At 41.5% G+C, this 13,691-nt stretch overlaps 1 long non-coding RNA gene across 2 annotated transcripts in view; it reads left to right on the top strand.

The window, feature by feature from the left end:
* The window catches only part of LOC147998715 (uncharacterized), a 53,632-nt gene that overhangs the window by 22,685 nt on the left and 17,256 nt on the right, over nt 1-13,691 (top strand). The window contains exon 2 of one of the 2 annotated variants that reach the window (XR_015645250.1): nt 12,227-12,343. This is a non-coding gene — a long non-coding RNA (uncharacterized LOC147998715). Of the gene's footprint in view, nt 1-11,083; nt 12,344-13,691 lie in introns of those variants that run through there. The other variant, XR_015645251.1, reaches the window with a different exon arrangement.

Raw genomic sequence — 13,691 nt, 5'->3', positions numbered from 1 at the left:
ATGCAGTCAACTTGACAACCAAGAATAGCCATCATAATTAGGGAGATCAGGAGACAGTAAACAGGCCCTCTTCACCCTAGAAACTTGCAGTGTGTGTCTGTGACCAAGGCATTTTGGTTTCTTTAAACACACATAGAAATAAGAATATGTTTTCGTTTTAGTCACAGGTGTAGGATGTGGGGCTACTTCAGATTCTCCACAGCGGATGATTATGATTTATCTTGCAGGGGTGTGATTTTTACCAGAGGCGGATAGTTTCTGTGATTGGGTAATGTTTGAACTGCTGGGAACTTTTCAGAGGGTTTATACATGCTAGGGCCCAGGATGGCGAGTGAGTTGTTGGTTGTTGACTGTTGGTCTTGGTTTGTTAAGAGGTCAGGTGCAAAGAAGAAAGAGGAAATTAGATAACAGTGAAGATCAAACTTGCCCCAAGAATCTCACTGCCTCTAACCGATAGGAAGTAGACTAACGATAATGTTGCCTTTTTGTCTTTCTCTCCTTTTTTCTCTCCTAGCTAGTGTTAGGGGGTTGAAGAAGGGTGAAGGAAGAAGAGCCCACAAAGTCGTAAAAGATAGCTACAAATGCAACTGCAAGCTATTTTTAGTAAGGAGTTTATTTACTTGGGGTTATCCAAGGCTATTTTCCAGGGTACAATCATTAACCCTCTGTCACCACCTGAGAGGACACAGTAAAATGATCTAAAGGACAACATTGAAAAGGGACAAATTCCATAAAGGGAACAAATACACAGCACACACCTCCCTCAAAGGCTCAGTGATCATTTCGGAAGATGGGTTGGAAAGAACACAAGAGCAAGAGGCATGGAATGACCAAAGGGAAACCATGTTGTCTGAACACAGCAGCCTCACATTCCAACTCACAGAAGACATGGGATCACGCAGAAGACCTGTCTGAGCACAGAGACTGGCTTTGACACAAAGTTCCATTTCTCCTGAGAACCAGTGGAGATTGTTAGCTGCTGGGAGAGGGAGAGTCAGTTTTTCTCTAAGTGTGTAACCCCTGACCCCCACACTTCTCTTTTTCACATTTTTAGCAACAGAGCAATAGAATTATTGCTGGTGTATTGCTTTTCCTCCAGAAAAAAAATAAAACTAATTTTTTCTTTATTACTTAGCATGTTGTTTGTAGTCAAGCTGATGCCCCCTTTTGACATTTGCAAAGCATATCCCGATGGGCTCTCACTTTGGGAAGTCTTCATTCTTACGATCACTTGGTAAGATGACCGTGTTCTTTTCAGTCTGCTTCTTCTGCATCAAGGTACATTTTCTGTCCTAGTAAATGTACTTTTGGGCTATTGAGGAATATAACTTTCCCCCCAACACTTGATACCCATTCTAGTCTCTAAAACTTTATAGGGATATGTTCCAGGTAGACTCGGCTTTTTTCTCTTTATTTAAAATAGCTCTTGGGCTGGAGAGATGGCTCAGCAGTTAAGAGCACTAACTGCTCTTCCAGAGGTCCTGAGTTCCATTCCCAGCAGCCACATGGTGGCTCACAACTATCTGTAATGGGACCTGATGCCCTCTTCTGGTGCGTCTGAAGACAGCGACAGTGTACTCACAGACATAAAATAAATAAATAAAAATCTTTAAAGAAAATAGCTCTTACATAATTTACTAGAGTAGCTTATAAGATGTAGCCCTAGTCCAACAAAGGATGTATTCTAACAGTAGGTCAGAGAAACTGGTAGTTGTTCAGCCCATAAGGCTGCAGGTCTCAGCTGGTCTTCATTACATGCTGGAATCCTGAAGGAGGCTCTAATGTCAGTGGATTCGGCTCTAGAATGGACTTGCAGGAAGATTGAGAGCAAGCAGGCAAAGAGCAAAGCTTCCTTCTTCCAGTTCTTTAAATAGCTTTCCAGAAGAAAGCATGGTTCAGATTAAAGGTGGACCTTCCCACCTCAAAGATCTGGATTAAAGTTGTATCATCCCACCTCAAAGATATGATTTAAAGTGGGTCTTTCCTCTTCAAATGATTTAATTATAAAAACCCCTCACAGGTATGCCCAGCCATTTGGATTTTAGTTAATTCCAGATGTAGTCAAGTTGACAATCAAGAATAGCCATCACATATAATATATCCTAATTATGTTTTTCCTTCCCTCTACTCCTCCCAGTCTCCTCCCCCCCCAAAAAAAATCTAGATCTATTCTCTTTCTATCTCTCATTAGAAAAAACAGACTTTATGAAAATAAAATAATAATAAAATATAATATAAACATAAACAAAACGATACATTGGAATAGGACAGACAGAAGGAAAGGGCCCAAGAAAAGCCACATGAAACAGACGTAGAAGCAGAGACCAGCTTGTTCGCATACTCAGGAAACTCATAAAAATACTAAATTGGAAACTTTAATATATTCCCAAAGGTAAGGGAATATATGTAAGGTTAAAAAAAGAGAGAATTGAAAATTTTAACATCTATGCATCAAGCACAAGGGCACCCAAGTTCATCAAAGAAACACCGCTATACCTTAAAATGATGTATTGACAGTCAGAGACTTCAATACCACAGCTCATCAGTAGATAGACATCTAGACAAAAACTGAACAGACAATGCTGGGGCTAACTAAACTTAGAAGCTAAATGGACTAAACAGATATTTACGAAACATTTCACCCAGAATATTCCTTCTCGCTACCTCATGGGACTTTCTGCAAAATTAACCACATACTCAGATACAAAGCAAGTCTCAAAGGATACAAGAAAATTTAAATAACACTGCATTCTATTTGACTACTATGGATTAAAGCTGTATATAAACAGAACTATGGGAGATAACTACTATCCCCAATCTCATGCTATACTATAGAGCTATAGTAATAACAGTGTGGTATTGGCATAAAAAAGACATAAAAATTAATGGAATATAATTGAAGATGTAGACATAAATGCATATACCTATAGATATATGAGTTTTGATTAAAGAAGCCAGAAGTATGTACTGGAAAAAAGTCTGTAATTTTTTAAAAAAATGATGCTTATGAAAACTAAGTTGCTTCAGATAGAAGAATTGAAATAGACACATACTTATTACCCTGCACTCGGTTCCAATTGTATTGAAGACATCAGCACAAAACTAGATACACTGAACTTCATAGAAGAGAAAGTTAGAAACACCCTTGAACTCATTGGTACAGGAAAAAAACCTTTCTAAACAGAACACTATTAGTACAGGCTCTAAGATCAATATTTAATAAAGGGGACCTCATGAAACTGGAAATCTTTTTTATGGCAAAGGATACCATAATTCATACAAATCAGCAGCCTACAGCATGGGAAATTTCCTTTTTACCAACTACACATTCGATAGAGGGCTAATATCCAAAATATATAAGGGGCTAAAAACACTACTAGATATCAAGAAGACAAATACTGCAACTGAAACATGGGGAACATACATAAACAGAAAATTCTCAAAACAGGAAACTTAAATGGCTAGGAAACACTTAAAGAAGTGTTCGACATCGTGCTGGGTAGTTCTGTGTCAACTTGAGATAAGCTAAAGTCATCTAAGAGGAAGGATTCTCAAGTAACAAAATGTCTTCGTAGGAGTGGGCTATAGGCAAACCTGTAAGGCATTTTCTTAATTAGCGATTGGCGGGGGAGGGCCTAGACCACTGGGGGTGGTGCCATCATCCTTGGGCCAGTGGTCCTCAGTTCTATAAGAAAGTGGGTTGCTGAGCAAGCCACGATAAGCACGATTTAGAAAGCGGCGCCTCTCTGTGGACTCAACGTCAGCTTCTGCCTCCAGGTTCCTGTCCTGCTTGCGTTCCTACCCTTACTGCTTTTGATGGTGAACTATTACAGGAACCTGTGAGTGAAATAAACTCTTCCCTACCCAAGTTGCTTTTGGTCATGGTGTCTCATTATGGCAATAGTAATCCTAGCTAGGACTGAGTCATCAGGGAAATGAAAATCAAAACTACTTTGAGATTTCATCTTATATCCATCAGAATGGCATCATGCTGGTTTAGAGGATGTGAAGGGGAATACTGAGCTAATGCTAGTGGGACTGAGAACTTGTACAGCCAATATGAAAATCAATGTGGAAGTTCTTCAAAAAAGCTGGCGATAGATCTACCTCAAGATCCAGCCAATATTGATTTCTGCTTTATACATAACCAGAAACTAGAAACAACCTAGATGCCCTCAACAAAAGAACATCAGGAGCACCACCCACAGAGCACAGAAGTGCTCTGCAATAGCATGAGGGTATAAGGTTTTTTAATCCACGTACATGGAGTTGCTCATCCACATATGGAAAGGCAACCCCAAACCCAAAAAGCACACAGCTTTTATTCTTTACAGAGGACAGACTTCAGCAACAGGGTTAGCTGGCCTATTCTCATTGGTAGTACACAGGACAAAGGATCTGGTCAGGTATTGGCTGGTCTGCTCAAGGGGCTGTTCTTGGCTCAGTTGGTCACTTTCCTCATCCAGCCCCGCACCTGGCCTTGGAGAATCACTGGGAAAGGGCTAAGTTGGCAAGTCCCTTAGAATGGGGTGGAACTGGGTGGTCAGGCAGGGTCAGGATGACATCTTGTGGTTGTTCTCGGAATTTACCACAGGGAGGGGTAGGAGGTCTTTCTGAGAACAGTTTTTTGTTTGTTTGTTTTTGTTTTTGTTTTTTTGTTTGTTTGTTTGTTTTGTCTTAACTTTAGCTTAGTCAGAATTACCTCAATATCTTGATCACCAAAACTTTATCATATCACTGGGCATCCTGACGTCAGATGTTATCTCTCAGAAAGGTCACAAGTTTGTCATAGGCATCCTGATCACCAGTTGTATTTTTCAAAACCTCGTTTTTACAACTTTGTTTCTCATATCTATGAAACTATGAAACTTTATTTCTTCAGATAAAGAAAATGTGGTAAATTGACACAGTGGAATATTACTCTACCATTTAAAAAATGAAATAATAAAATTTGCAGATAACTAGATGTAACTAGAGAAAATCATCTGGAGTTAGTTAACCTCAGATTCAAGAAGACAAATATGTTATATATTGTTGTGGTAATTATTATAAAACCAAAAAGGAATCCACACTATTGCTGGGTAGGCACAGGCTGGTGGTCTCTCTCTATTCCCAGCTGAGCACATTGCCCAAGACTTTCCCTTTTTTTCAAAGCCCGTCCCACCAAAGCTGGCTCTGCCTCTCCAGAGCTCCGAAATCACTCTCTCCTCTCTGCAGCTGCCTGCTGCCAATCCTGCTCAGCGATTCCAAATTTCCATGGCCAGCGGGGGGGGGGGGGTGGTGCACTCTTGCAAACCCACGCTCAGATGTGGTCACCTTTCCCTCGAGCTCAGTCGAGTCGCTGTGAAATGGAAAGCACCAAACCATCTTAGTTTAGAATCAACAGATAACACAATCACTGATCGTGGGCTCAGAACCTAGCATCCTAAATTCACCAACTATTCTATGTTAGAAATCTTCTGGAGGCAGACCCAAACTGACACCCTCTGGCCTACATCTTGCCCAATTTGTCTCCTGTCCAAAAGAAGCTTCCTTTCCCCTGCCTTCCTTCCCTCTTCCTCCCTGGACCCGGAAGTCCTGCCTCCTTCTCACCCAGTGATTGACTTCTTGTCTTTATTATGCAATAAATTAGTGAAGAAGAATTCCAGAATGTGGCCTTGAGACTCTTTTTTGTGGTATTTTGGTGAAGAATATATGGCTATTTTTTTTTTTTGCCCTTGTCTGAAGAGTCTACCCAAGTCTAAGGTATATTATTTGCATTGAAAAGGAAGCCTCCAATCAGCCCAGCAGAAACCTGTTCCCTGGTTAAGACTTATAAAGAGTGTTTTGAACAAGCATAGCAAGCTTAGAAAGGAAAAATATAAAATATATGGTTCAAGTATTAAAGGGGCACCAGGAAGTGAAATGGAACTGAATTCTATGTTCTATGAGATAGCAGATTAAGGGATTTTTGGGCAAGATCCTGCTCAGCTAAATTTAGATCCTTTAATCCCAGGAGACGAAGCCAAACAGATGTCTGAGTTCAAGGCCAGCCTGGGACAAAGCAGGTTCTAGGTGAAGAGCAGCTTGAATCAGGTATGCTGTCTTCAGACACACAAGAAAAGGGAGCCAGATCTCATTACAGATGGTTGTACGTCACCATGAGGTTGCTGGGAATTGAACTCAGGACCTCTGGAAAAGCAGTCAATGCTCTTAACCACTGAGCCATCTATCTCTCTAGCCCTCCTTTAGGTTTTAATATACAGAACTTATGCTCACAATAAACTTTCCAATGTTGATGTAGCTTCAGTCCCATGAGGTATTTATTTCTTTTCAATTTTATATTATTATTATTATTATTATTATTATTATTATTATTATTATTATTATTATTATTATATGTGTGTGTGTTGGTTTGAATATGCTTGTCCCAGGAAGTGGGACTATTAGGAGGTGTGGCTTTGTTGGCGTAGGTGGTCTAGTTGGAGAAAATATGTCACTGTGGGCATGGGCTTTGAGACCCTTTTACTAGCTGCCTGGAAGCCAGTCTTCTTTGTGTGCCTTTAGAACAAGATGTAGAACTCTCAGCTCCTCCAATTCTATGTGTGACTGGACACTGCCATGCTTCCCACCATGATGCTAACGGACTGAACCTCAGAACCTGTAAGCCGACACCAATGAAATGTTGTCTTGGTCTTGGTGTCTCTTCACAGTAGTAGAAATCCTAACCTGGACATAAGTTGATAGCAGGAACTGAGGTATTGCTTTGAGAGGCCTGACCATGCCTTGGCTTGGAGAAATATGTATTTCTGGACTCTAGAAAGCAATGGGATGCTTTAAGTGGGGCTTAATAGGCCATCTTATTAGGAATATGGAATATATTGCTTCTGAGGGTGATTTGAACTGTGAGGGCCTGGTCCAATGGAATCCAGAGGAGAAGGATTTTAGAATGTTGCCTAGAGACTATTGTGATATTTTAGTAAAGAATATGGCTTCCTTTTGCCCTTGTCTGAAGTGTTTGCCTGAGGGTAAGGTGAAGAGCTGAATTAGAGTAGTTGCATTGACAAAAACTCTCAAATCAACCAAGTTAGACTATGTGCTGTAGTTTACTCTTATGAAGAATGTTTCCATCAAGTGTAGCAAGCGTAGAAAGGAAAAATACAAAATATGTGCTTCATAGAATAAAGAGGCACCAGGATGTAAAAATGAAGCTAAATTCTGCGTTCAAGGATATTAAATGGAATTAAGGGAGTGGTAACCTCAGGGCAAGATCCCATCCAGTTAAACTTATGCATTTGCAGTTGTACAAGGGAAAGTTATATCATTGTGGGAGTTTAGGAATTGCCACATACACTGATCTCAGGTAAGCAAGAATAGTATATTGAACACACAACCCGATAGATAGTGATCAATCAGGAACACACACACACACACATACACACACACACACACACACACACACACACACACACACACACACACACGCGCGCGCGCGCAAATGGTCTCTGGAGCCTAGGGCATTTTTTTTTAAATAGGCAAAACCAAGTTAAGTCCAGAAGGCAGAGGTGTAGTATTACATTTGGCTAACTAGACAAAGTATTATCAATGGACATTTAAGCTGATCGGTCCTAACTGAGGTGAGAGGGGTGGTGGATGTGTGGTGAACAGGGGGGTTTCAGAGTGTTGAGATAGCAGAGCGTGACTATTAGAAACACACCATTAAGATCTTTTGGGAGAATTTTGCAGTGCCAGCTATGAATATTTCTGGCAAGTGGAGTCTGAGAATCTGAACTTAATTTTACCTTATGAGCAAAATGGAGACCGAATACAAAATGGCTACAGTTATGTTAAAAGGAGCAGGCCTTAGCAGTCATGTTAGGCATTATTGCTTTCATTTGGACATAAGAAGATGCAATTGTGTGTCAGACTGGTAAGGAATAGATTCTGATAGCTATTCTCAGTTGTCAACTTGATGAAGATCTATAATGAAAAGCTTAGATTAAGGCATGGCGACTCACACCTTTAATCCCAGGAGACAGAGGCAAGCAGATTTCTGAGTTCCAGGCCACTGTTATACAGAGCAAGTTCCAAGTAGAGCAAAGGTTAGATTCAAGTGTGGTGGCACACACCTTTAATCTCAGAACTCAGAAGACAGAGGCATACAGACCTCTGAGTTCAAGGTCAGTGTACAGAGCAAGTTCCAGGATAGCCAAGCTTAGGCAGTGAAGGAGTTGGAAAGCAGAAAGCTAGTGACATGTTGCAGCTCTAGGAAGCAGCAGAACTCAGCAGCTTCAGTCACGTGGCTCTGGCTTTAGAGTCAAGAATAGAAAGGACTACTGGAACAACTAATGCTGGTTAGATGGAGCTAAGAAATTAGCAGTGATTAAGAAGAGACAGCATCCCTGAGGTGAAATATTCTGGGAAGTGTTTTCTGAGAGCACAAAGAAGCTGTGTTCCAGAGATGGCCAAGGTTGTACTTTGTGCTGCAGCTGGACTTGGTAATGTGTAAGAGTCACCCAGGTGGTACTGGTTTTGAAGGCATGAAGGGGTCATGAAGAGCAACTGAGGCTGGGCACTGTGAGAGGTCATGGAAGCCATGGGTGAAGGTGCAGCCTCAGTTGCAGTTGATGGCCCAGGACTGAAGGGGTCATGCAAAGAAGTTGAGGCTTAGCACCATGAAAAGAACCTATGAGAGGCTATTGGTGAAGCCTAGTTACAGACCCCTGGTGTGGAGACATACACTATTATGCAAACTCCAAACTCTGTACAAACAGTGCTCTTAACTTCTAAGCCATCTTACCAGTCCATGATCTGACTTTTTATTTTGATTTTATAGGGGATTTCCATTAACTTATTGGATGAATCTAGAAAAGACTTTGAAATTTCACTTTTAACATTGTTGAGACTGTTATGGACTAAGGGCCTTTTGAAGTTGAACTAAATGTATTTTGTATTATGCTATGGCTAGGTATGTCCCCCATAAACTCATATGTTTGAAGAAACCTATGGGTGCCAGGGAGTGGAATGCGGTGGTTTGAATATGCTTGGTTCAGGGAGTGGCACTATTGGGAGGTGTGGTCTTGTTGGAGGTAATGTGTCACTGTGGGGATAGGCTTTGAGACCCTTCTGCTAGCTGCCTGGAAGCCAGTCTTCTCCTGTTTGCCTTCAGAACAAGACATAGAACTAGAACTCTTAGCTCGTCCAGCACCATGCCTGTCTGGACACTGCCCTGCTTTGTGCCATGATGCTAATGGACTGAACCCCAGGAACTGTAAGCCAATCCCAATCAAGTGCTGTACATTATATGAGTTACCTTGTACGTGGTGTCTCTTTACAGCAATGGAAACCTTAAAACAATGTATATGTGTGCGTGATGTGTGTCTGGGGGTCCTCGCACCATGGAATACATGCAATGGTGTTGTAGAGATCAGAAAACAACTTTGCGGAGTTAATCCTATCCTACATTTGGATGGGCTTTCTCTTAGTTAGGGTTTCTATTACTGCCATGAACCACCATGACCAAAACGCAAGTTGGGGAGGAAGGGATTTATTTGGCTTACACTTCTTTATCACTGTTCATCATGGAAGGGAATGAGGTCAGGAACTCAACTAGGGCAGGAACTGGAGGCAGGAGCTATTGCAGAACCCATGGAGGCATGGTACTTACTGACTTGCTCCCTATGGCTTACTTAGCCTGGTTTTCTTATAGAACCCATGACCATTAGCCTAGGGATGGCACCGTCTACAATGGGCTGGGTTCTTCCCATCGGTAACTAGTTAAGATAATGCCTTATAGACAGATCTTATGGATCTATTTTCTCAAAGTCTCTTCCTTTCAGATAACTAACTTTTGTGTCAAGTTGACATAAGAGTATCCAGCACAGGTTCCAGGATCCATCAAACTTAGCTCACTAGGTTTGCTAGGCAAGTGCCGTTGTCCTTGAGCCATCTTGCCACCCCCCGCCCCCCAAAATCTTTTGAACACTAAGAGGTAATTACTAGTAATTACTATTTGATTTCATTGTTATCACAGATAAAATGAGTCAATATCAGTAGTAGTAACTGTTCTTTTGATACTTACATTTCATATTGTGCTTAGAACTTACAAATACCGGTTTTTGTAGAAACCTTGCAAAATAATATTATTGTGTCCACTTTGTGAAAACAAGAAAGAGATTGTTGTGGTAATGATTACTTTGCACCACTCTCTGCTTCTTTCCCAGGCTCTCTCTGACCCAGGCTCTGTCTGACCCAGGGTGGTTGCTCTCTCACTAGTTCCTGCTCTGTCTGGCCATAGGAATTAGCACTAATTTATCGCAGCAGCTCCACAATGCCACCAAGTATTCTCTGATCCAGGTGGTCCATGGGCTGTTCCAGCCTGGCACCTTGCCACACTGGTCCCTGGAGAGTTAGTTCTGACACCTATGGGGACAAATGGAACTAACCATAATTTATCTCTAATCAGTATCTCTCCCGGTGGCTCTCTGCTAGATGAGAACTCTCTGGTTCCAGCTACCCTGTAAACTTAGGGCTCTAGAAATCCAGTATGGGCTGGCCTATCCAGGCTCCCTGACACAGACTCTGCTCACACTCCCAACAACCCATGACTCATGAGTGAAACCATGACTCAATAAACTGTAATTTATCAATCAGATTTATATGTTAAATTCTCAGTCCACAATACATCCCCACAATGAACTCACAACCAATTGATAAGGATATAAACCGCCCACCTAGATAAGATAGATTTGCCTACAGAAATCCATCACAGCTACCTTGGCAATTCAAGACCACTTGGATATGGGTCATCCTTTTCGGTCTCCATCTTGATTCTCCTCTTTCCCCTTCTCTCCCACCTTACAAAAGCTTTGTCTCAGTCTTACTTTTTACTGTCCAATCATGGCCCTGACCTAACTTGTGCCACTGCTAACCTGCCTATAGACATCAACCTAAAAGAAATATAAAGGATTAATAATTTATTCAACCAGGTGACACATTTGGATTAGGATTTCAGCCTATGTAAGGTTGCTTATTTGTAAGACCCCGTGGTGAGTTGAATAAGAATGGCCTCCGTAGACTCATGTGTTTGAATGCTTCACCCACAGGGAGTGGCACTATTAGGAGATATAGCCTTGTTGGAGGAAGTGTGTCACTGTAGGGGTGGGCTTTAAGTCTCAGATATTCTAGTTACTCCCAGCGTGGCACCCAGTGTCCTTCTGCTGCCTCAGGATCAAAATAGAGAACTCTCAGTTCCTTCTCTAGCACCAGGTCTGTCTGTGTGCTGCCTTGTTTCCCACCGTGGTGATAATAGACTAAACCTCTGAAAGTGTAAGCCAGCCCCAGTGAAATGTTTTCCTTTATGAATGTTGGTGTGGTCATGGTGTCTCTTCACATCAACTAAAACTCTAATTAGGACAGATCCTGTCTCCAGTCATGTAAAAGTTACAAAAACTGCAACCTCCTGCTTACCTCAGTAGCTACGAATATTCCCTGGATCTGTCTGGATGGCTTCTAAAGTACTTTAACATGCTTACTTTTAAACATTTAGGAATCAGCTCCAGATACATCATTTTTTAAGAAAGGAAACAAAAAGACATCACATTGAAGCAAGAGACTATAAGCCAGAAGAACAGAATTAATCCTAATCCTGAGTCTTTCTACAGAAACTATTTCCTCTTTTGGTTGACATTTTCTTTTCTGGCAATTAAAAAAAATGACTTGTATGATCTTAAATCTTCCATATCTAGGATTCTTTTAGCTAACGAAGTGTGTTTCTGTCCCTGGCCAGGAAAGATTTTACTTTGTTAGAGTTGTCAAAAGTGACCACACTCTTGGTCATGATAGAGAAAAATTCCTCCTGAAGCTGTATCACAAATAATGCTCTGAATTTGAAGCATAGCCCTCCATTTTCTCCACAGGAAGTGTAGCAGTTAGTGTACATTTCTTGTTTTCTGATGTTTTGGTATAAGGATCTGATTTAGAAGCTCATTTCCTTGCACACCAGGAGCAGTGTTTATAGGTCAAGCTCCCATGCTGTGAAGTATTTGAACTCTCTAGGAAATATCCTGGGCTTGTGATTTAACTTCGGCTATGCTAGGCTTCAACGAGAACAATGGTAGATGTGGAACAGGAAGAAGGAGCTTGATCTAAACTCAGTACAAGAACTTCAGTTTAATTCTGACCTGATGACTTCTGCAGTCATTCTGCATCCTGATCGCCACACCCTGCCATTGCTTCTGCACAGCAGGCTGGAATCCTGGGTCTATCCCTCCTTTTCCTCCAGCACATAGAAGAGTAACCATCATGCACAAAAGGCACTTCCTGGCACACTGAGAAACTTGAAACAATTGGACCCCAGCCTCAGGTGAGTTCCCTGGAGTGCCTGTCAATGCCTTCAGTTATTTAAACGTTGAACCCTTTCATTCCCTTAGAAATTTCTACAGATTCACCATGCGTCTGCTAAGCTCTCTTCAGTATTTTCTTCTGTCTCAGCAGATGATCCTGCCCTTTCTTTACTGGATATGACTAAGTGTCAGGCAAACCTTCCGTCACCTACCAGGTAGCAGTTATTTTCTCCTCTCTTCCCACATCCTCATTAGTCCCCACGATGTCCTGTCTTGTCTCAGAACATGGCTGTTCTTTTCTGTAGTCAGACTTGTCTAGGCTACCAGCCTTAATTTCCGATTTCTAAGCTGCTCTGAACTTGGACATCTCATTGGGGTAGGACAGCTTCTGTATAATTTTAATCAAGGCAACCTTGATTAAATGATGACATTTTCCTCTCAATCCACCAAGTTTTCCTTTTCTAAGAGTTAAGATTTTTTTTAAACAGTGAGCTGCCATCTCTAATTCTGCTTCCTTTCCTCATGTAAGTACCTGGCTTTTGCTCCTCCTCCTCCTCCTCCTCCTCCTCCTCCTCCTCCTCCTCCTCCTCCTCCTCCTCCTCCTCCTCCTCCTCTTCCTCCTTCTTCTCTCCTCTCTCTCTCTCTCTCTCTCTCTCTCTCTCTCTGTCTCTCTCTCTCTGTCTCTCTCTCCCTCTTCCTCTCCCTCTCCCTCTCTTTCTCTCTCTCTTTTCCTAAGGTTTGCACCAATACACCAAAAATAGTCTAAGACTAAGAGGCACTGGGCTTTTTTTTTTTTTTGCCAGTATCTCAAGGCTATATGTGTTGCACCTGGTCAAATTAACCACGTCCTATTCCCAGAAACCCGATGTGTTTCCTTGTTATCCCCAACACCATGTCTGGATCCTTTCCATCGGTTTGTTGAAGGCAGGATTGAGGGTAGTCATGAACAAATGAAGTGGGTAAGTCAGGTTGTTTCTTTTCCTACTTCCACTCTTCCCTCCTCTCTGCCTCAGTTTCCTCCTCTATTAAAATGAGGTCAGTGATACACCACTTTACATTGTTAAGGGTATTAAATCCCACAGTGTAGGAAAGCTGCTTAATATTCACTTGTCATTTCAAGATAAAAATTTGATCATTAGGATATAATTATATAAAAAGTAATCCAAAGTGAATGATTAAGTTCTCCATTTGCACCAGACATGGTGGCACACAATTATGATGTTATTACTTGGGGAGCAAATAGCAGCATTAGGAGTTAAAAGGATTAGGAGTAAAAAGTCATCCTTGGCTATGCACTGAGTTCAAGACCAAGCTGGGGTACGTGAAACTCTGTTTCAACACCAAAGTGGAGAAAGTTTCGAATTTGTA

Source organism: Rattus norvegicus, chromosome 20 (genome assembly GCF_021556685.1).
Source record: "Rattus norvegicus strain SHRSP/BbbUtx chromosome 20, alternate assembly SHRSP_T2T, whole genome shotgun sequence".
Taxonomy (NCBI): Eukaryota; Metazoa; Chordata; class Mammalia; order Rodentia; family Muridae; genus Rattus; species Rattus norvegicus.
Note: the sequence above shows the minus strand (reverse complement) of the source record. Positions and strands in the feature narration are given on the sequence as shown.